At 37.6% G+C, this 22,180-nt stretch overlaps 1 protein-coding gene across 35 annotated transcripts in view; it reads left to right on the top strand.

Moving 5' to 3' along the window:
* The window catches only part of LOC100113758 (AP-3 complex subunit mu-1), an 835,720-nt gene that overhangs the window by 512,903 nt on the left and 300,637 nt on the right, over window positions 1-22,180 (top strand). For 2 of the 35 annotated variants that reach the window (XM_032601282.1, XM_031933684.2), the window contains exon 2: window positions 11,740-11,899. The exons of 31 other annotated variants lie outside the window; for them this stretch is intronic. The gene's annotated coding sequence lies outside the window, so the exon portion shown is untranslated. Of the gene's footprint in view, window positions 1-11,739; window positions 11,953-22,180 lie in introns of those variants that run through there. 2 more of the 35 variants (XM_031933688.2, XM_031933653.1) reach the window with 2 other exon arrangements.

Raw genomic sequence — 22,180 nt, 5'->3', positions numbered from 1 at the left:
TAGCTTTATGATACATTTTTACGTGATTTTAGTATGTTATTTAATTACATAAATATTTAGTTTGAAATAATTATTCTCTTAAACACTTAAAATGTGTGAAAATGAGTGGCCATATAGGTGCTACCATCCGCATGGTAGCACTTTTATGGCCCCTCGTTTTAATAAATTTAAAGTATTTAAGAGTATTTAGAACTAAATATTTATGTAATTAAATATCATACTAAAAACACGTAAAAATATTTAAGGAAGCTAAAATATTTAAATTTTTCTCAAAAGTCATAAAATAACGTGATAAAACGTTCGAAATCAATACATAACAAATTGACGTCACACATCACATATCAAAATTACATGAAGAAATACGTAATTTTAATACATCACAAAATCACGTCAATATTTTCACCGGGAATCCCTACTGAAAAAAGGTAGATGACAATCAGCTGATCATTAGATGATTAGCTGATTATTATCTTGTGGTTTACTAGACGCCACCTAGATAATGGCCGTGTAACTGTAATCATTGGTACGATTTTTTAGTATATTCACAAAGTTTTTAAAACGTTGCTAAAACGTTGCCTAAAAGTTGTCGAAACGTGTATAAACTTACCTAAAATGTTTATTTTATTCTCCGAAACGTATTAAAAAAGTTGTTGAAACGTTTCTCAATCGTTTTGAGCAACGTTTCACGTCGCTACAATGCTTGAAAAACGTGAATAAAAAAATTGTTTCCAAGTTGTTGGAACGTTTCTCAAACATTTGCTTACGTTTTTTAAATGTTTCCAGAAACGTTTTAGAAATGTTCTGACAACGTAACTTTTTCAACAAAAGCGAACATTTTCACGTTTTAGAAACATTTCTGAAACTTTAAGAAACTTCAGATGCAACGTTCCAAGGTTTCAAATACAACGTTTAAAAAACGTTTCTCAAACTTTTCGTGTTATGTGGGCTTAACCGTAATAAATCATGAACATAAAAGTATAAAAAAACGGAAAACGTTAGAGAGCTTCTATCAATCTTCCCAAGGAAAGCGCCCCTGGTAAGAAACGTCACGTGATTTATTACACAATTAATCACGTGATGAATCACTATAATTCGCACGTAAATTCGGCGTGATTTTTCACGTGATAAATCGCGTTAAAAAACGCGTAAGAAATCACTTATAAAATTTAAGTATTTGGTTTAATAAAAATGAATTATTTTGTTTATACTAAGTAATTACGAAAAATAGATTTGTTTCTAATTTAAGCAAATTGCTCGCAAACAAAAATGAAAAAAAAACAAAGGATTGAACCCCGGTCCTCAACTTCACAATCAATTATCTTACTCCTTTAGCCATTCTTACTTGTCCCAATAACGATGACATGCAGATCATATATGAATCTTAGTAATATATCTTAATATTTTTAGGTAAAAGTAGCATAGGATTTCAAGACTTACAATAGCTCAGGTAGTAAGATAATGGATTTTGAAGTTAAGGACCGGGGTTCAATCCTTGGTTGGGACAATTTTTTTTTCATTTTTTTTGCGGTAAATTTATTTAAATTAGCAACAAATCTATGTTTCATAATTGTATAGTAAAAATAAAATAATTTAATTTACTTTAATAAAAATAAATACTTCAATTTTATGATTGAATTCTGACATGATTTTTAACGTGATTTATCACGTGAGAATTCAAGCTGATTATTAGCTGATAATCAAATGATAATCTGCTGATAATCGTGTCAAAACGTCATCTGATTATCAGGTGATATCAGCTTAATATTTTTATTTAAGCTGATAGTTACAAATATGCGTTTATACGAGATAAAATGCTAATGATAATCAGCTGATTATCAGGTGATAATAATTAAGAATTTGTTAACCTTCAGTATATTTTTTCGAAGTTGTTTTAAATTAATAAAATTTATAAAATTTACGTAATGAGGGCCAATACGGTTTTACCATCCAGATGATAACACCAAAACACTGGCTGAGAGCTACAAAATTTTTATTTATTAATATTCAAAAAATTTTTTGTTTAAATCAAATTATAAGTTTACCCGATACGTATCGGTAAATATAAAATGAACTAGGTTATAAGTGTCAAATTTGCATGTAAAACCACTTTTTAGCCATTATATCATGTTTGTTTTCTACATAACTTCTAGTAGACGGTCAGACCCATTCTGAAACTTTACAGCTACTTTTTTACTATAAAAAGGTATCTTTTTACTGTATTGAGGTGGTCAGAGTCCGGATTTAGATTTTCGAATTTTAAGGTTTAAAATGTAAATAAGGTAGCCTTCCCTGTTAAAAGTAGTTAATAAAGATCGAATTAATTTTCAATCGAGTTTGAAGCTATATCTTAATCCCACTTTTTGCATTAGAGCTTGTAGGCAAAATTTCGCCGTGTAACCACGACGTTCGACGTGGTCGGAGTAGAGTGTCTCAAGGCTACCTGTGTGAATGAGAGAGTGAACGTGTCTAAGTGCGTCGTTTATTTTTTGAGTGAACGACGAGAGAGGAGCAGTGGCTGCGACGGACGAAAAGGATAACGTACGTCGCCGACTCGTGAGTGAGAGATGCGAGGAGACGACGAGCAACTTTGGCGCAGCAGCAGCGACCTTTCACCTCGACAAGGCGTTCAAGTCGACCCCGCGCACCGTAAGACAGCCGATGCAGGTGGCGGAGCCCTTCGTGGGGTCTACCTACGTGAGCGTCTGATGCAGCAGGACCAGCGTGATGGCAGCTCACCCGCACGAACGTCAGGAACAAAAAATACTGCGTCTCGCGTTCGTAGTGACAGATGCCGCCCGAGTCAAGGGCCCTGATGACGGGGCATTGGAAGTCACTACGGGTTCCGCAGTCAAGAGTTATCTTGGTTGTCTGCGGGTGAAAGGCTGTCTGTGTGCTACGAGAATTCGAATTTCGCGGCTATCTGTTTCGAAATCGTGTCCGCGAGGCTATCTGCGCGACCGCGCGACTCGGCAACGGCGCGTGAACCGATAGTGCTGTGAGCGAGCGGGCCGTCGGGCCGCGACGAGTTGACCAATCAGCGCGTGCGCGGTACGGCGGCTAGGGAGAGCAGAGTGGCGTGCCGCGAGCCACGAGCGCTCGAGCCGGCACTCGCCTACCCCGACTGCTCCCGAACGAACGTGCTTCAATTTCGACTTCACCCGGTGTTCCAGCTAGAAGGATTTAAGGTCAGTGAATCGTTTTCCGTTTTCTCCGGTTGTATCCGTCTCGCGGGTGAACGGCAGTTCCACGTTCGGTTTCGCGAACGAAAAGGTTATCCCGCGTACGCGTTAGTTATCTTCAGATCGCTGTCTTTATCTTTTTATCTCTTTGTATTGTGTTCCGTCGAAGTATCGTGTTGTCTCGAGTAATAAGCGGAGTGTAGAATTAAGGATTTTTATCATAGAAGTGTAGAGTTATTTTGTGAAAACGTAGGTTAATACTTGGCGCCGACATTTGGACGCACGAGGCGTAAGGTGGTCGGGCAATTCTAGGATAAGTCGTTCGGCGTTTGCAGAATTCGCGTGCGACATAATTGTGTGATTGAGTGAGAGACGAAATATGCGAGCAAGTGTGTGTATCTTTCGTGTACGAGTATTTATTTATCGTGTACGAGTGGATTTTAAATTTTAAGAATTTACTAAGAATATACAGTTCCGTCTGATAAACCACGTGTCTCTATTATCCCGAACTGCCCTCTCTCTTTACCGTTTTTGGGGCTGCAGCTAGCCGAGCAAACCACGTGCAAAAACCCCTCGCGCAGGGAAACAAAGAGTCGCGAGACTCTGGCGCGCACGAGGAGCGCCTGGCGTCACCGGGTCATTTTTCAAGCCCCGGACGAGGGATTGCACCCTAACTGGGATAGCACGAAAATCCCAGTTACAAACTGGCGCCCAATAACGTGTGGATTGATAGAAAAGAATATCGTGATCGGTAAAATCGCCGTCTCGAGACAAAGGAAATAACCAGTGTGAGTGAAATTTGAGAGAGCGTGTGTGAAAATAAATTGCGTAAAGTTGAAAATCGTAGAGTAGTTGACTGGATATCTAAAATAATTTTGTAGCGACACGAATTTCTGGCTTTCTAACTTAAAAATATATCTACTAGTTAACTATTAAAAAACTAATATTTCTCCCGGATATCTATTGCTAGGTACGAAAAATCTATTCTCGTATAGATTCCTATAACTATACAAGTAGCAAGCTTAAAAAGCACGTAAATAATCTTATAAATACGTGCGCTAGAATAAGAAAATTACCGAATAAATCGTAGTAGAACGGAAAAGGTTAAAATCTCACGAAGCAGGCAATCTCGATACAACGGGAAAATTCCTACGAAACAAAGTCGAGAAAGGTCGCAACGTGTCGAAAACAAATTCTTAGAGCGCGAACTCAAACGTACCTCGGGTCATAAAGAAAAAAAAACAAAGGGACACTGTTGCCGAGCGGCTCTTCGGCAATACGTGGAACTGCACACACCGAGATTAGTACGTAAGATTAGTACAACAGAGGTGAAAGAACAAAGCGGCGACTGTTTACAGTACGCACGATAAACCGACATATTGATTGCTCGAATTCCTTCGAGCGAACTTCGATACTATTTAGGATATCTGAGACTGTGCGAGGTCACCTTTCCGAAATGGCTAGCGAAGCCTCAGTCAACGATTGGGTTATGGCAATGTCGAACGATGAAATTAAACGCGAAGCGGAGAGCCGCGTATTGAATACAGCAGTCAGCTTACCCGAACTACAGAGGCGTTTGGCACACGAGGTGTACATTGAGAGGGGCATATTGCAACCCGACGAGGAACTTCCACCGTCAGGCGCTGCGCGTGAGCACGACGATCCGCCGCCCCCTACCAGCTCTCTACGAATCTCCCACTGTTAACATCTAGCGTATCGGGCCCTATAGCGACGGCGCGAGAGCAACCGTTTCACGTGTCGCGAACATCGAGCCCTATAGGGACCGAACGCGGGCGAGATAGAGAAGAGCAGACCTCTACGGGTACAGTACCGACACTACACAATTCTGTACGAATAATCAGCAATGATATGACTTTATTTGCAAATGGGACTTAAAATACTCACGTACATCAAAGCAATGTTTAATCGCATTTTACCTCCGCTAGAACCAGTCCGTGAAATAAATTTAGCTCTCCGAAATATGTTACCGAGATTACAAACCCGAATCGATAAGTCCGAAATCTTCACGTTCCAAGAGCTGGAAGCTATTGCAGTACGCAAAGAGAAAGGCCTGGGAATATTTCAAATTTACACCGGCGCAATGGGATATCTTAACTATCGAAGAAAAAGAACAACATGCGTTTTCGGATTACCTACAATACATCGAAACAGTCGTCATCGAAGCACCTTAATTTCTAATAAAAAATTCAGGTTATACATTAATACGAGACGATTTAATTCACGGGGATATCTACACGACGGATAAATTATACAGCTTACCTTTAAAATCCCCGAACCTACTTTACTCTACCGTCAGCATAGCAGACAATAAATTTAAAGCTCTAATAGACAGCGGAGCGAGTAAAATGTTCATAGGACCGAAAATACATAAAATAGCAACGAAAAACGCACTATTAGTGAACAAGAACATAACCGGGAGAGTCACGACGCCGCTAGGTTATACAGAAGAGATACGTGAAATTATACACACACCAATTAAATTCCAAGATAGAATACGAGAAATTGAAACACGAGTTCTCGACTGCCTAGACCAAGACTGTATTTTAGGAATAGACGCGTTGCACAGTTTCGGCGTAATCGCCGATTTCACTAATTTCACGTACACCTTCGGTTCACAACCGTTCGATAGATATACTTTCGAAAAACGTTTCGCAGAAACGTCGGAAACGGCGGAAGCATGTTACGGCTTACGTGAACTCAGTCCCTCGGAAGAACAAATTCTCGAAGAATTTCTAAATAACGAAATACCTAAATTATCCGAAAAATTTCGCTAATAGAAGCCGTTATTGACGTGAATAATCACCCTGCAATTAAACAAAAACCTTATCCAATATCACTGACCGTTGAAACAATTTTATTTAACGAAGTTGACAAAATGCTTGACAAGGACATAATCGAACGTTCGAACAGTGATTGGTCATCACCAGTACATATGGCGCGCAAAGCCAACGGCACGCGCAGATTCTGCCTCGATTTGCGAAAAATTAATGCGATTATTAAATAGGATGCCTATCCATTACCGCTAATAGGATCAATATTAGATAAACTCCGAGTTGCGAGATACATTTCTACAATAGATCTCAGCCAGGCTTTCTTACAAATTCCGCTAGAAAAGAAAAGCAGAGAAATTACCGCTTTCGCAGTACCGGGAAAAGGACTATTCCACTTTAAACGTTTGCCATATGGGTTATCTAATTCACCAGGTATCTTCCAACGCCTAGTAGATTCATTAATCGGACCTGAATTACAACCTCACGTTTATTCATATCTTGACGATTTAATCATCGTCACAGAAACGTTCGACGAACACCTAAAATAGCTAAAGGTTGTCCTCGACAAACTTAAACACGCTAACTTAACAATTAATAAAGAAAAAAAGCAAATTTTGCCTATCCGAAGTAAAATATCTTGGCTATCTAGTAAACAAAAATGGACTTCAAGTCGACAGCGAAAAAGCCGCGCCTATACGCGAGTACCCCGTACCTAAAACGTTAAAACAAATACGGAGATTTATCGGAATGACATCATGGTACCGCAGATTCATTGAAAATTTCGCGTCATTAATACAGCCAATCTCCAGTCTACTAAAAAAGGATAAAAAGTTGGAATGGGGACCAGAACAACAAACGGCATTCGAAACCATAAAAGAACGTTTAATGACCGCTCCTATATTAACGCGGCCCGATTGTTCAAAACCTTTTACCATACAAGTCGACGCAAGCATCGTAGGGCTAGGTAGCGTCTTAACACAAGTCATAGACGACAAAGAACGAGTCATCGCGTACGCAAGCCGAACCATAACAGACGCCGAGAAAAATTACACGACCACAGAGTGGAGTTGGAATGTTTGGGGGTTATCTGGGCGATCGAAAAATTTCGAGGTTATATAGAGGGCACACACTTCAAAGTCATTACGGACCATAGCAGTCTGCAGTGGCTAAAGTCACTTAAAAAACCCGTGGGTAGGCTAGCTCGCTGGTCGATGTATCTAACGGCATACGACGTCGATATTGAACATAGAAAAGGGGCCATGCACCACGTACCTAACGCGTTATCGCGCATGTACGAAAACCAACTCGATGAGGTTATCACTCTTAACGACGATAACGATCACTGGTATAAAGGAAGGATCGACGAAGTACGGAAAAATCCTAAGAAATATCGTAATTGGCATATTGCCGGGGATATCTTATATCACAAAACCGAAGATACGTTCCTTGATACGATCATCACGATCAATCTATCTGGAAGCTCGTAGTAAAATCAAAGGACCGAGACCGAGTACTGTTCGAAGCACACGATGACACGCCGAGCGGTCACTTAGGCATTGACAAAACACGCACGCATAGCAAAAAATTATTTTTGGCCAAGCATGTATAAGGATATAGTGAATTACGTTAAGCGATGCGACGTGTGTCAAAAAGTCAAACCCGAGCAATTCGCACCACCGGGAATGCTAGGTCAACGCATTATCGAACACCCTTGGAGCGTTGTAGCAGCCGACATTGTGGGCCCGCTGCCACGTAGCAAAAAGGGAAGATGCTATCTGTTAGTAATACAGGACTTATTCATCCCCTGGATAGAAATCAAACCGTTAAGAGAAGCCACCGGAAAATCAATTAAAGACGCTTTACACGATTTAGTAATAACTCGCTGGGGAACACCACGAGTGCTCATAACGGACAATGGCACAGAATTCATTAATAAAACTCTAATAGAATACAAAAAGCAACTTAATATCAAACATTCTACCACATCACCCACAAGCTAACCCAGTAGAAAGAGTAAATCGCGTACTAAAAACCATGATCACGGCATTTATCCAACAAGATCACCGAGAGTGGGACAACCACATTTTAGACTTCCGTTTCGCATTTAATACCTCCAAACATACGTCTACGCAGGTCACCCAGCCTTCCTAAATTTTGGGCGCGAGCCGTTACCGATACACTCCCTGCGCAAAGAAGAAAACTCAGATATCATCGAACGGGTAACGTAGATCAGTGGGCAGAAAGACTCTGTTGATTAAGAGCGATTAGAGATTGGGTCGTACAAAATTCGGAAAACGCGCACAATCGCCAAGCAAATTACTACGACAAAAGTCACCGTAATCTTACTTACAACGTAGGCGATTCCGTCTTAATGCGTAACTGAGTCTTGTCAGATATGTCAAAAAACTTAGCAGCAAAACTGGCGAAACCGTATAAGGGGCCATGCACGATCACAAAAGTTCTTTCACCACTGGTGTACGAGTTAGTTTCGGCAGACAACCAGATAGTCTCAAAAATACACATCTGTGACCTAAAACCTTATAGGCAAAATACATGCATCCCTGAATAGACACCTCAGGCTACCTATCATCATCATCACAGATAACATTTACTATTACAACATAAGGTTATCTACAACGATCATTAATAAACTGTATGCGGACACTGACTACCTTATTTGGATTTATTGATTATCTTGTTATGTAAGTACATGAAAATTGAAACACACGATAATTGTCATATCGCGGTATAGGCGAAGCTGGTTATCTAATGTAATTGTAAAATCTAGATCAACGAGGGTTATCTTACTGCTGATTACAAAATTATACCATGGAAAGGCAGCAAGTGCCAGACACAACGACAGAAGAGGAAGAAAGGCTAGAAGTCGATTCTGACGACGCCATTACGATAGGTTCGGACATCGAGGTACTGTTGTTACCACCGTCGCCGGCGCCCGCCGATGTAGTCGAGCCTAGGCCAGGCTCTTCGCCACGGAGGGGGGAGTTTCCCGAGGATGATTTCGATTTCATTCCTCATGAGAACGCTGATAACGGCGCAGCACCATAACAGTAAGCTGAAGACGCCGATGAGGTGAACTTGACGGCAACCACTCCCAGAGCCTGCTCACCTGACAACCTGAGCGACCGCATGGAGGGCGATTTCGACCAACAATTACCTCCAAGCCCAGAGCCAGAACCTATAGAAGAAGAGGAGACCAACGAGCGCCCAGAAGATATCCAGAGGCGTAAGGAGATCGAACGCTTACGTCGTATGGTCAAGGAGCAAATACCAGACTACCCTCTACTTCCCTTGCTGGGACACGAGGAGGAAGTGGCCGAATTATTCTACGAGAACCCGCCCATCCTGTCGGCTTTCAACAAGGTCATAAAAAACATCGTCGAAAAAGTCAGGCAAAGACCGTGCATACTCCGGGGATCTTTTCTATGCATTGGAAAACCAGAAGTACTACCTCGCGCACCGAGAAGAAGCACGATGATTTACGAGCTCAACCCAGCAGTGGACCAAGACACGCAAACCATCGCTGTTCCACAAGTTTCTTCGGAACAGCCTCTGCGAACCTCCATCGCAACGCAGACTCCGCAGCTGAATTTTACTCGACCGTCGCTAGTTTCTACCGCAACGCAGACTCGACTTGAAAATCTAGCTGGATCCCTGCAGGCCTCCACCTCGGTGCAGATCCAAGCCGAGGTACACGTCGAAGCCGTAGCTCCCGAACACCCGCCAGAGCTATTCACAGAGATCCAGACACCTCCAACTACACCCAACGAGACAGCATCGGAGAGACCGTTCCCGCCAAGGAACGAACAAGCCACCGAGAATGACATCGAGAACGCTGGGGCTAATGCCATCGTTGACACCCCGATGGAAGTCGAGCCGACAACACCGCCTACGCAAGCAATATCTGGAAGACGCGCGGGAGATCCCACACTCACTGCGTGGATGCGCATTAATGGCCGTGACGTCAACGTCCTGCCTTCGCTACCTGATTGTTTCAATTGCAGTAGACGCCATCATTACCGCAATTACCTACATCCAGCCACCGTCTTCTGCTACCGATGTGGCCGTAGGAACGTCACAGTACGCGACTGCCCACACTGCGCACCAGGCTGGCGAGAGGAAGGGCCTTACATCCGTCGCCTCAGGACTCACGTTCCCCGTGACCAACCGCTACCTCCCAGAGAAGGCCTCGACGAGTTGCAGCAGTTGTCTCAACGACCAAGACATACTTTCACGCGTATGAACGCGTATGAATACGAACTTTTCTAGATTATTAATTTCGTTCAAAAGTATTATTTAGTTTGAAGTTTCTCCGTCTGATTAACCGTTAATCAGACGCATCGCGAAAGTTAGCGTTCAATAGTTTGTAACGCGCATAAAGTGGTTGCCTTATTATTATCAAAACGTCGACTGACTAGGTTATCTAATAATTAAGAAGAGTGATTATAATGCACCAAAGTGTCCTTAGGTTTGCCAAAGCTATCTTTATTATAATTCATTATAGTTCCTCTTAGATATATCGTTTATATAAAATAAGGTTGTCTCTGTGTAACCATAGCATTTAAGTAATATTAATAAATAAATAATCTTTTCTACTTTTCTATCAAATCAAACGTCATCTAATTACTAAAATAAACGGCCTCATCTAATTACTAAAATAAATGGCCTCATGATGTGTCCTCATCACCTGAACCTACTCCGTTCTATGGGGCTTCCACCCGCCCCACTAGGTTAAGTTAGAATTAAGTTAGTTTTAAGAATTAGCTTTAAGAAAATCCCTTGATGAGTTGTGTGTGAGTTAAAGAGAGACGGTTGATCTGCCACGCGTGAGATTAGCCTTGAGACTCGCTTTCACCCGCGGGATCGGCCGGGGAGTTTGACGGGGCGATTCGCTGGCTCGCTCCTTTCCTCACGGAGGGGAGAATATAGAGCTTGATTAAAATAGATAAAATCGATATAAGTCGATAGAATTCTATACGAAAGATTAAAGTCAATAAAGGTTAATCGTCAGTTTTAAACATCGATTTTAATTGCGGTTTTTCGTATTAAAATTCATTGATTCCTATTAATTCTATCGATTTTAATCAAGTTCTAATAGAAAAAGCGGGATTAAGATATAGCTTTAAATTTGATTAAAAATTAAATCGATCTCTATCGAGTATTTTAGCAGGGTTAACGTATATATAGGGCTTTAAAAGTATTTGAACGAGTTAAACATTCATTTTTGTTTATTAAAAACGTAACGCGTGCTGAGGAATCCATGTTGCAAGGTCTGATATATATATATATGTATATAGGTTCTCTGTCAAATCGAAGATCAAAATTTTTTTCTTCTATAACCCACAGTAAATATGTTCCAGAAACAGTTTCCAATGTACCTAAATTTTTTCAGATTTCCAAATTACTTTTTACCAAAATGGTAGGTAGCCAAAGATATTAATTTAGGCAATTTTTGGGTTTTCAGTAGAAATTAATTAATTCATAGCTCCTCAGCGAAGCATTTTTCACTGTAGACATGGATATACTTATTTTTGTAAAATTTTCTCATCTTTTTAATAAAAATACCCTTAAAGTTATATATATATATATATATATATATATATATATATATATGCGTGCGTGCGTGCGTGCGTGTGTGTGTGTGTGTGTTATCCCTATCTTATAAGCCATTTAAACCTTAATATTGGTGAAAGTAAGAGTTCGATCCGGACTACGAGCACCAAAAAATTCATGGAGATACCTTTTTATAGTGCAAAAGTTCCTGTATCGGTCCCAGAATGGCAGAGACCCTATATCTTTGGCTAAAAATATATTTAGAGACTAGAATATTGCATCTCTTCTTCTACGCTCCCTAATAGGAGATAAGGTAGGCAAGGACGACAACAGACAAGGTACAAGGAATAAAGATGAGTGAGTGCTGATTGTGACTAGATTATATTAAAATACGCCCTTTAAAATGCAAGGTAATTTGAACGGACAGAACATACACGATTTAAATAACTCACAACAGATTGAAACACCCGTTAATAGAGTAACAAATTCGAAACAAATTTCTTTTAATGCGCCTACAGATATTTGTCAACGTACAAGGGGTTTGACCCTTTCACAGGCTTTAAACCTATTACCAAGTTTTGATGGTTCCCCGGAAAAATTAAATATGTTCTGTATGGCAATTAGGCAGGTTCGTGCGAATTTTGGCCCTGACTCCGACAAATACATTTTAATGTCGTTGGCTAGTAAATTATCGGGAAGAGCTGCGGACAGCTTTGCAGCGCGATTATTAAACTATAGCTCCATACACAATTTTCTGTCAAATCTAATTTTGCAATATAGCAATATTGGTCTGGCAGATGAGATTATGAGTGAATTAAAATTGATTACTCAGATGCCGGGAAAAAAGGCCGGGGATTATGGTATTAGAACGGAAAAATAATGATCGCATGTACAGAAAAAGAACGGCAAATAGTGAAGCGTTACAACACTTCACATTTAGCATTATGTCCCTTCTCGATCATGAAGTTCGCAGCGATCATCCCAAATAGCTTGGCGAAGCTATAAGACTCGCTATAGAATATGAATGCAGGCAAAGCGCGCGTATTAATAAATATCAAAACACGAATAATCAAAGTGCGTCACGCGCACAATTAAATTTCACCACTGCAAAACAAGCCCAAACGAAAAACGAACAGACTAACGGAAATAACAATTCGAATATGAATGGAAAAGAGAAAGAGGCGCTTTCTTTTATTTGTAATCATTGTGGGTCCAAGGGTCATTTACAACCTGTATGCGAAAATCGGAAAAAAGATAAAGGATTTTGCAACTATTGCGGCAGAATCGGGCATACTATAGATATTTGCCGAACTAAGGAATATCAATTAAATAATGATCGAAATAATAATAATCCAAATGCCAATAATGGGGGACGCAATGACACAAACAATCAATATGGCAGATATAATAATGGGAATAGATAACCGAATAATTACAACAATAATGGGAATCGGAATAACGGAGACTTCAATCGGAATAACAATAACAACAACCGTTATTTCGATCGTAACGGTGATTTAAGAAATAATAACTCACCACGCTACGAAGGCAACAATAATAATGCAAATAATGATGGGTCAAACGACAGACATCCAGAAGACCAGAACAAGAAGAATCATTTAAACTAGATACCTGCTCGATACAATCCTCAAGTGTCGAGCAGACAGGATGTGTGGTTTAAAATAACGCGAAGCCGTCACACGAGCCAAAAATTCCACAGCCACGTCACGCAGCAGAAAATCCGAAGTCCTACTGCGAATTAACTAACACCGTGAGTCATAGCGGTCTCAGTGATAAGAAATCAAGTTGCTATCCTCGAAAAACACCACCAGACCAACATCAGATTGGCAAAAGTAGGGCGCTCCCCGCCACTTATATCACTTCAAAGTGAATGTATAATAGAAAATGAGGCCGATTTTTACATTGATACAGGGGCCGAAATTTCCGTAATTAAAAGAGAATATATTGATGAGAAAATATCACAAATATGCAAGAATACAATACTTGCAATCAGAGGCGTCGTGCCTGGCGAATGCATGACTCTGGGTACTATAAACATGAAAATTGGTAATGGTATTACGTGCAACTTACACATTGTCCCCGATAGCTTTATACGCGAATACAACGGAAGAGTGGATTTTTCAAAATAGACATTACAATTACAAAACACTCTATTTCCGTTTAAGCGAGAAGAAACTTTGATTATACCAGCCAGATCTTTCTTACTCTAAACAATCTAGCGGCAATGTGGTCGATGAGGACGACAACATTGACGCATCTGATTATGTAAACATACGTTCACTATTTTGCAACACTAAAGAACCTATTGACATCGCTGTGAAAAATAGAATTTTAGCGGAAAATCCAGATTTGAGAGAAGAAAGAATAAATAAAATAATGTCTATTATAGACACAAAAGGTTGCACCAAGGAAGAACTAGAACATGTACGTGATTTAATAAAATATTTTACCGGAGTATTTGATTTGGATGGCAAACCTTTGCCAGCAACAAATATAATTCAGCATGCCATTAAATTAAAAACAGGGAAAGTTGTACATTCTAAGTGTTTTCGACTTCGGGTCAATTTAAGAAAACATTTGATTCATGAAGTAGAAGAAATTTTATTGGAGTGAAGAACAACAAACGGCCTTTGATAAACTTAAAGAAATATTATGTAGTGAACCAGTTTTAGCAGCCCCAGATTTATCTCAATCTTTTGTTGTAACATGTGATGCAAGTGACTATGGGCTCGGGGCCGTCATAGGTCAAGGCAAAATTGAACAAGATCGACCATGCGCTTATGCTTCAAGGCCACTCAAGGGCAGCGATTTCAGATATTCAACGTATGACAAAGAACTTCTCGCCATAGTATTCGCAAAGGAGCAGATTAGACACTGGTTATATGGCCGAAAATTCACAGTGGTCACAGATCATGAACCTCTCAAACATTTTCACAGCACGAAGAAAGTGGATTTACGATTCAACAGGTTAAAAGCAGCTCTACGAGGGTACGATTTCGATATAGCATACAGACCGGGCCGTACCAATGTGAATGCAGACGCTCTTTCACGCAATCCAATCATATCTGAAGGCGAGAAAAATCCAGAACTGCCAAGGGCTCAATTATACGAACTTGCTAGTGTACAAGAATATGAGAATAGTGATTTCGATGAAAAATCACCACCTGTAAGACTATTTATTACCAAAGCAAACGAGGAGAATGACATAACCAAATTACAATAGAAGAAGAGATTTCATCCAGATTCCCAAAACTCACTAACCAACATACCTCGTAAAAGAGATAAAGAAACTGAAATTTTATTTAGAAAAGGTGAGGTACTTGCACTAAGAAATGAGGAGGATACTTTTTATTTATGCATATTAACACATCATGTATATGATAAAGAAACCGAAATACTAATTCGTTGGCTAACGCAGCTAAATAAGGATGACAATTTCATATATACAGGGTGAGTCATTTTAATCTTTAATCTCAATTATCTCGTTGGCAAAGCATGCCAGCGAAAAAAGTTTCGGGTAAAAGTTTTAGGATTTTTCCCTGGCTATCTGATGATGACCTTGACAATGTCATTGAGCATGACCTTCAAGGTCATTTGAAGGTCAAGTCGATTTTTTCAAATAGAAACCCCTATTTTTGGCACCAGAAATGGAAAGAGCGGGAAATTTTACGTTCGAACATGTGATTTTGGAAACAAATCATCTTTTGTGCGGTAATTACCTTTGACATCAGCCGAACCCAGGATGCACCATCGAGGAGGTTGTCAAAAGGATTTAGCATCCCATTTTTTGTTTTTTGTTTTTTTTTTTGTATTTTTTTTATTTGTTTTTTTTTTTTTTTTCCCTTTTTGTTATTTTTTTGGTATTTTTATGGAATGTTAACTGGAGTTAACCATTGATTAATTGTTCGAAATTACCGCCGTTTTGTTGCATGCAAAGATCAAGTCGATCTCTGAATTGTCATGGTTCTAAGTAGAACATCTCGAGGGATTGCTGCACAAACTGTACGAATGCGTTCGATCATATTATCTCGCGTTGTTGGCCGTTGAGCATAAACAACATTCTTAAGATATCCCCATAAGTAAAAATCGGGAGGGATTAAATCAGGTGAACGAGGGGGCCAGGCAACTGGGCCACCTCGCCCAATCCACCTGCCATGGTAGCGGGTGTTTAAATAATCACGAACAATGCGTGCATAATGTGGTGGTGCTCCATCTAATTGGATCCACATTCTTAGCCTTGTGGCTAGGTCTACATTTTCTAGTAATTCAGGTAAAATGTCTCGAAGTAATCTCAAAAAGTTTACCCCATTCACGTTCTCTTCAAAGAAATAAGGACCAATCAAATAGCCATTGATGATTCCACACCAGACCATAACACTCCAGCGGTGTTGATTGTCTATGGCCCTGAACCAATGAGGATTTTCATCTGACCAATAATGGCAATTATGTCTATTCAATTCTTCAGTGTTTCTGAATGTTGATTCATCTGAAAAAAGAACGTACCTGAAAAAGTCTTGATCTTGTTGAATCATTCGTATTGCCCATCGACAAAAACGTACTCGCAAAATCATATCATTTGGAGTTAACTGTTATGTTAATGTTATGTGATAAGGATGATATCTTCTTGCTTTCAATTTCCGGATGCTGTTGATTGAGGTATACCTATTTCTCTTTCTATTTGTCGAGTACTAATGTGAGGATCAAGATGAATAATCGCTAGAATGGTAATAACACGAGGATCGTTTTCGTCGTATTCATGATGACGGCGTTGACGAACAAAAGCTCCATTTCGAGCTCTCTGAGTTAAGGTTTGAATAGTAACATTACTTGGGTGTCTCCTATTGGGATAGCGTTCAGCATAAAGTCTGGCAGCTGCTGCATAATTATTTCGACTTTCTCCCAAAATCATGATCATATCAACGATTTCGTTGGGACCATAATCAGCCATGATCAAAATCAAAATAATTTGTTACAGACCAGTAAACAGGGAAACAGATTTTTTTCAATAATAATTATCGATTTACAAGAAGTAAAAAACACGATTAAGCTGTTCTGCACTAATTTGCTATCTACATAACTGTTAAGAGTAGTTCACTCTCAAAAATTGACACTAATACAAAATAATGGAATGACTTTGAAAATTTTTGAAAACTGAAAAAATTACGAAAATTTTAGAAAATATTGAAAATTTCTGGAAATATTGAAAATTTTTTCATTTTTGAACGCATGTCACTCTCTTTTCATTTATGGGGCTAAAAAGGGGTTTCCATTTCAAAAAATCAACTTGACCTTGAAATGCCCTTGAAGATCCTGTTTAACGACAGGGTCAAGATGACCATTCGTCAGCCGGGGAGAAAACTGAAAACTTTTGTGGGTAACATTTTCTCCTTGAATGCATTCGAGTTCAGCTAACCAGTTGTACTGTTATCGGCATGACCAATGACCTTGACCATTGAATTGAGGGTCAAGGCAAGGTCATATTCAAACGTAAAATTTCCCGCTCTTTCCATTTCTGGTGCCAAAAGTAGGGGTTTCTATTTGAAAAAATCGACTTGACCTTCAAATGACCTTGAAGGTCACGCTCTATGACATTGTCAAGGTCATCATCAGATAGCCACGGAAAAATCCTAAAACTTTTACCCGAAACTTTTTTCGCTGGCATGCTTTGCCAACGAGATAATTGAGATTAAAGATTAAAATGACTCACCCTGTATATATATTAGGGGGGTTCCCCCCCCCTGCTCGCTTCGCTCGCCAACCCCCATATGTTAATTTCAATTCCAAACACGATTTCTATCTATAGTAGTTTTAATAAAATATTTCTATTTTTTCCACACCACCCTTGAGGTAAATAGAAAGGTGCGTTTTTTTTGTTAATAAACTTTACCTATAATGTTTTATTGCTTATATAGTATTTCAGAATCATTATGTTCATCATAAACAAGTCTTGTTTACATTTTTATTTACACTTATTTGTGTTTATATTTAATGTTTACTTGGATGAGTATAATGATTATATAATTTTGTTTTATGTGATTAAGTTTATTAACAAAAAAAGTGGTATCCCCGATAAGCCTAATCCACTTTAATAAATCAACATATTTTTTTCAGATTTAAAGTTTTTACTCATATTTGTCTAATATTTAGCATGTATATACATTTATTTATATGTTTTATACTCTATGCTGTAAACCGATATGAGTAAATCATTTTATTGTTCTAAACGATTAAAACAAAAACTAATCATAAATTATCAGAAAATGTATTGGAAAATGATAAATTTAGTGTCAGTAGAATGATTTACATTTTAATATTTTTATTTATTATCAAAAATTTCGTTCCACACAGTATTTTCAATCTGTGATTTATTTTCAAATTCATTTTGAATGAAAATATTATTTGGATTTTTACATCGTGATAAAGCTACGTAAAGTTGTCCATGGGAAAATAAAGATCTTCTAATATACAGTCCTACAGAATTAAAACTTTGACCTTGTGACTTATTAATAGTCATTGCAAAAGCTAAGACAATAGGAAATTGTTTCCTATATAAAATAAATGGTAAGGATGAAGATTCTCCAGTATTTAATGTTATTCTAGGTATAAATACTTTATTTCCTTTGTGCTCTCCTGTTATGATTTCCGCTTCTATATTAAACTCATAAAGTTTTTTAATTCTTAATCTAGTTCCGTTACATAAACCTTCATTTATACTTAAATTACGAATCAACATTACTATCGCATGAATTTTCAAATTTAATTGATGGGGAGGAAGACCCTCTTTAATCCGATTTAGAGTTTCTGGAGGGTAATTCAAATATATATTATCATCTGTTCCATCAACGCCTCTATGAGTAGCATAATCTATACTATAATAAGCTTTTGTTTCCCCATCGATTAGATTCAAAATTCTATCATTTAAAAGACTAATATCATCATTATGTGGAGCTAATATCACACAATTAATATCATTATCATTATTTTTGATATTCTTGTTAATATTTTTGTATATTTTTAAACATACATCATTTGTTTTCCAATTATTCGGAATAATTAATGGATTCATTTTTCCATCTCCTAATTTTAACAAAAATGAAGAAAATTCATCTTCAGACCTTATATTTTTATGTAATTTCATTATATTAAATAAAAGCCATAATATAGAGTATTTAATTGTAATTCTAAAACTATTTTTAATAACGGGTAAAATTTGACGGAAATAACCTCCTAAAACCATTAACTTACCACCAAAATGTAAATCGTTATTACAAACATCTTTTAAAGTTTTATCTATAATTTCTAACTTAAAAAAAGAAACGGTAATGTTAGTTAAATCTAAAGGTAATCTAAACGTTCTGTGACTTGTCATTCCTCTCGGCAATAATATTGATGCTATTCCTGTCCAAGCCATTGATACATAATTTTTTCCAATTGATAGATTGAATAGAATAATATATTATCGTTTTGTATAAAAATGTCTTTCCTGATCCACCTGGTCCATCTATAAAATAAATTTTCTCTATACCATTAGTTAATATTTCAAAAATATATTTTTGATCTGTGTTTAATTTACAATACATATTATCCAACATCTCTGCATTTTATGACAATTTTTTGATCTTTTTGATAATTTTTTGAATTAAAGTAAAATCTGGTGTTGGTAGACCAAAGTCTTTACAACACATGTCTTCCGTAGACAATATATCATTAATTTGTATAAGTGCATTATTTTCTTTATTTTCATTAAAATCTTCAATAAAAAATTCTTTAAATTTTTCCCAAATTGATTTACCTTGTATATTTTCTGACAAAAGATACCATGAAAAAATTTTCTTAATTGAAATAGTAACATAACAACACATGCTTCTTCAAATATACTAAAAATTTGTGAATCATCTTCTACTAATCCCATTGCAATAGCTGTTTCTTTATGTGTATTATAAACTATATTTTTATGTGTTAGTAAGCTTTCAAATGATGTTGCTCCTTTAACATGATTTAATATATTAAATAAAATCGTTCGGTATCTTTTGGAGAAACAACGTGACAACTTCCTATACATACATTTTTTCTTATATTTTTACGTTTTATCTAAGTATTATTATTAAAAACATAAAATTCAGGTATTCTAGCATACTTTATAGTTCTAGCAAATTCGTCTTTTTTATTTAACTCAAACCATGCTGTCAAAGTTGTTTTCCAGTTATTTAAAGCTTGTAATTCTTTATTTTCCTGATAGATTATTTTTTGTTGATCCTTAGTATAAATAACTAATCCTTTCATACAATGACTTTTATAACAAAAAGGAAATTCTTGCAATCGCCAAGCAGCTTCCATTGGACTTAAATATCTACAAATTGTGTTATTTCATCGTACGTTTCATTATTATTATCATCTTGTTCCTCATTATTTTTTTCCTCATCATTCACCTTTTTCAGTTTGCAAAAAGCCCTATCACCACCTTTGTGTAAATATTTGTAAATATATTTTATACTTTGTATTGATAGATTGTATTCTAAATAATTATATAAAAATATACAAATATGAGACAAAATATAAAGATGCGCAAAAAGAGTTGAGATAAATATAAAGTCTGCAACATTTACTACAGCTTGTTAATAAGTACATTAGAAAGAAAATTACATTTTCAAATTCTACTTAGTATCAGTAATATAAGAAAATTGAATTCTTTTATGTTACATAAAACACAAAATTGTGTTGTGCGTTTTTTGCTAACTTAAACGATACTTTAAAAGATGAAAATACTTTTAGGTCTAGAAAAAGTATTTTCATCATTAAAATGAATATTATTATACAAGATGGACATGAGTATTATCATACAAGGAGGATATATTAGGATATATTAAGACTATGAGGAGGGGTAGGAGGAAGGGCATGAGGAGGGGCTGACGAGAGGGTTGGAGGGGGGAGAAGGATCCTTGGGCCCTAAAAAATAACATGATTTTTGAAACGATTCTTGGTTATTTTGAGGAGGGGTATGAGGAGGGGGGAGGAGGAGCTGAGACTTACGAATCACATAAACAACTATATAATATAGGGATATATATATATATATATATATATATATATATATCCCTATATTATATAGTTGTTTATATATATATATATATATATATATATATATATATATATATATATATATATATATATATACACACACACACACACACACACACACACACACACACACACACACACACACACACACACACTAGACTAGAATAGACTTATAGAGACTGCATACCGTTTGCTAGTATTTTAACAAATGTAAGAGTGGCAAAATCGGGTAAAGATAAATATATTTTAGACCCAACTGAGAAACAGCGTATTGAGTCAATATTGCACGAATCAATACAAAAATTTGCTTTGAATATTGAAGGTGCCCCACCTGTCTCCAACAACACTCCCATTAATATTCCTGCAAACATAGAAAGCTACTCTTCAGACGATTCATTGGGCCCAAATGTCACAAAGGATCCTTGGAAGAGCTGTAGAAAGAAACGCAAGACGAAGAATACTTCATTACCATATTCTCCCAATGAGCAAAAAACTGTTTAATCGCTATGCTTCGTGAGTAGCAGATCGCAATCACACACTCACGAACAGTAAAAATATAAATGCTGAAAACTCAAAATCAAAACAGAACGTATCATGTACGCAAATTCCGGCGATTAAAACAAGGAAGCCACTCAGGCCGACTTCTTTACATAGTTCATTACCAAATTTTGTCATAACCCCGGAGGATATAATTACAGAAAATCAAGACATGCCGCCACTAGAAGTCATCAGTCACAATGACGATAATATGCCATTCGGTAATATAACAGGCAATTTCCAGCCAACAATCCATTCTACACCAAAATCTCCACCCGAAAAGTCGCGTCTAGAAAAAGAAAATGATCAGTCATAATACTCTAGACAATTTAACCCCAAGCCAGACGATACCCGAAATAGCAATGAAAATGCATGCAGAATTAAGGGTAAAAATCAAAGGAAAAGAACACAACGGTAAAAATGTCATACAGGTGGATATTTGGGAAACTGATTCACAATCAAAGTGTGAAAATAAGACTGACAATGCAAAACCAAACACAGTAAATAACATCTCTCATGGGACAGGGATACTCCCAACATATACATCTCATGAATTAATGCCAGAACAAAATAGCATAGTAGCTATAAGCAACAACTCCTCTGCCAAAGAGATTATAAACAACGTTGTAAAAGACGTCAGCAATGCAGCAGAACTAATAAATATTACGGATAAAAACTTGGATAACAATCCAACATGTAATAGCATGACTACTGTCAGTGGATTTTTAGCGAATGAAGAGTCGGAGTATGAAGCCTTGGATACGTCTTTAGAAAATTTGGAACCTCTTGGAATACCGGTATCCGTCTTTGAAGCTTTCGACGATTTTGCATACGTCCGTCGAGAAGCCGAACGAGAACGAGAAGTAGAGTCAACGACACCTCGGTCTCATATCTTGGAAGATTCAGAGTATTTGATTACGAAGATCACTGTGCAGACCCACATGCGAGCCTCATACGAAGCGAAGACTTACCACCATACCTATCGGGTAATTGCTTATTCCA

This window comes from Nasonia vitripennis, assembly GCF_009193385.2.
Source record: "Nasonia vitripennis strain AsymCx chromosome 1 unlocalized genomic scaffold, Nvit_psr_1.1 chr1_random0004, whole genome shotgun sequence".
In the NCBI taxonomy this organism is placed as follows: domain Eukaryota; kingdom Metazoa; phylum Arthropoda; class Insecta; order Hymenoptera; family Pteromalidae; genus Nasonia; species Nasonia vitripennis.
Note: the sequence above shows the minus strand (reverse complement) of the source record. Positions and strands in the feature narration are given on the sequence as shown.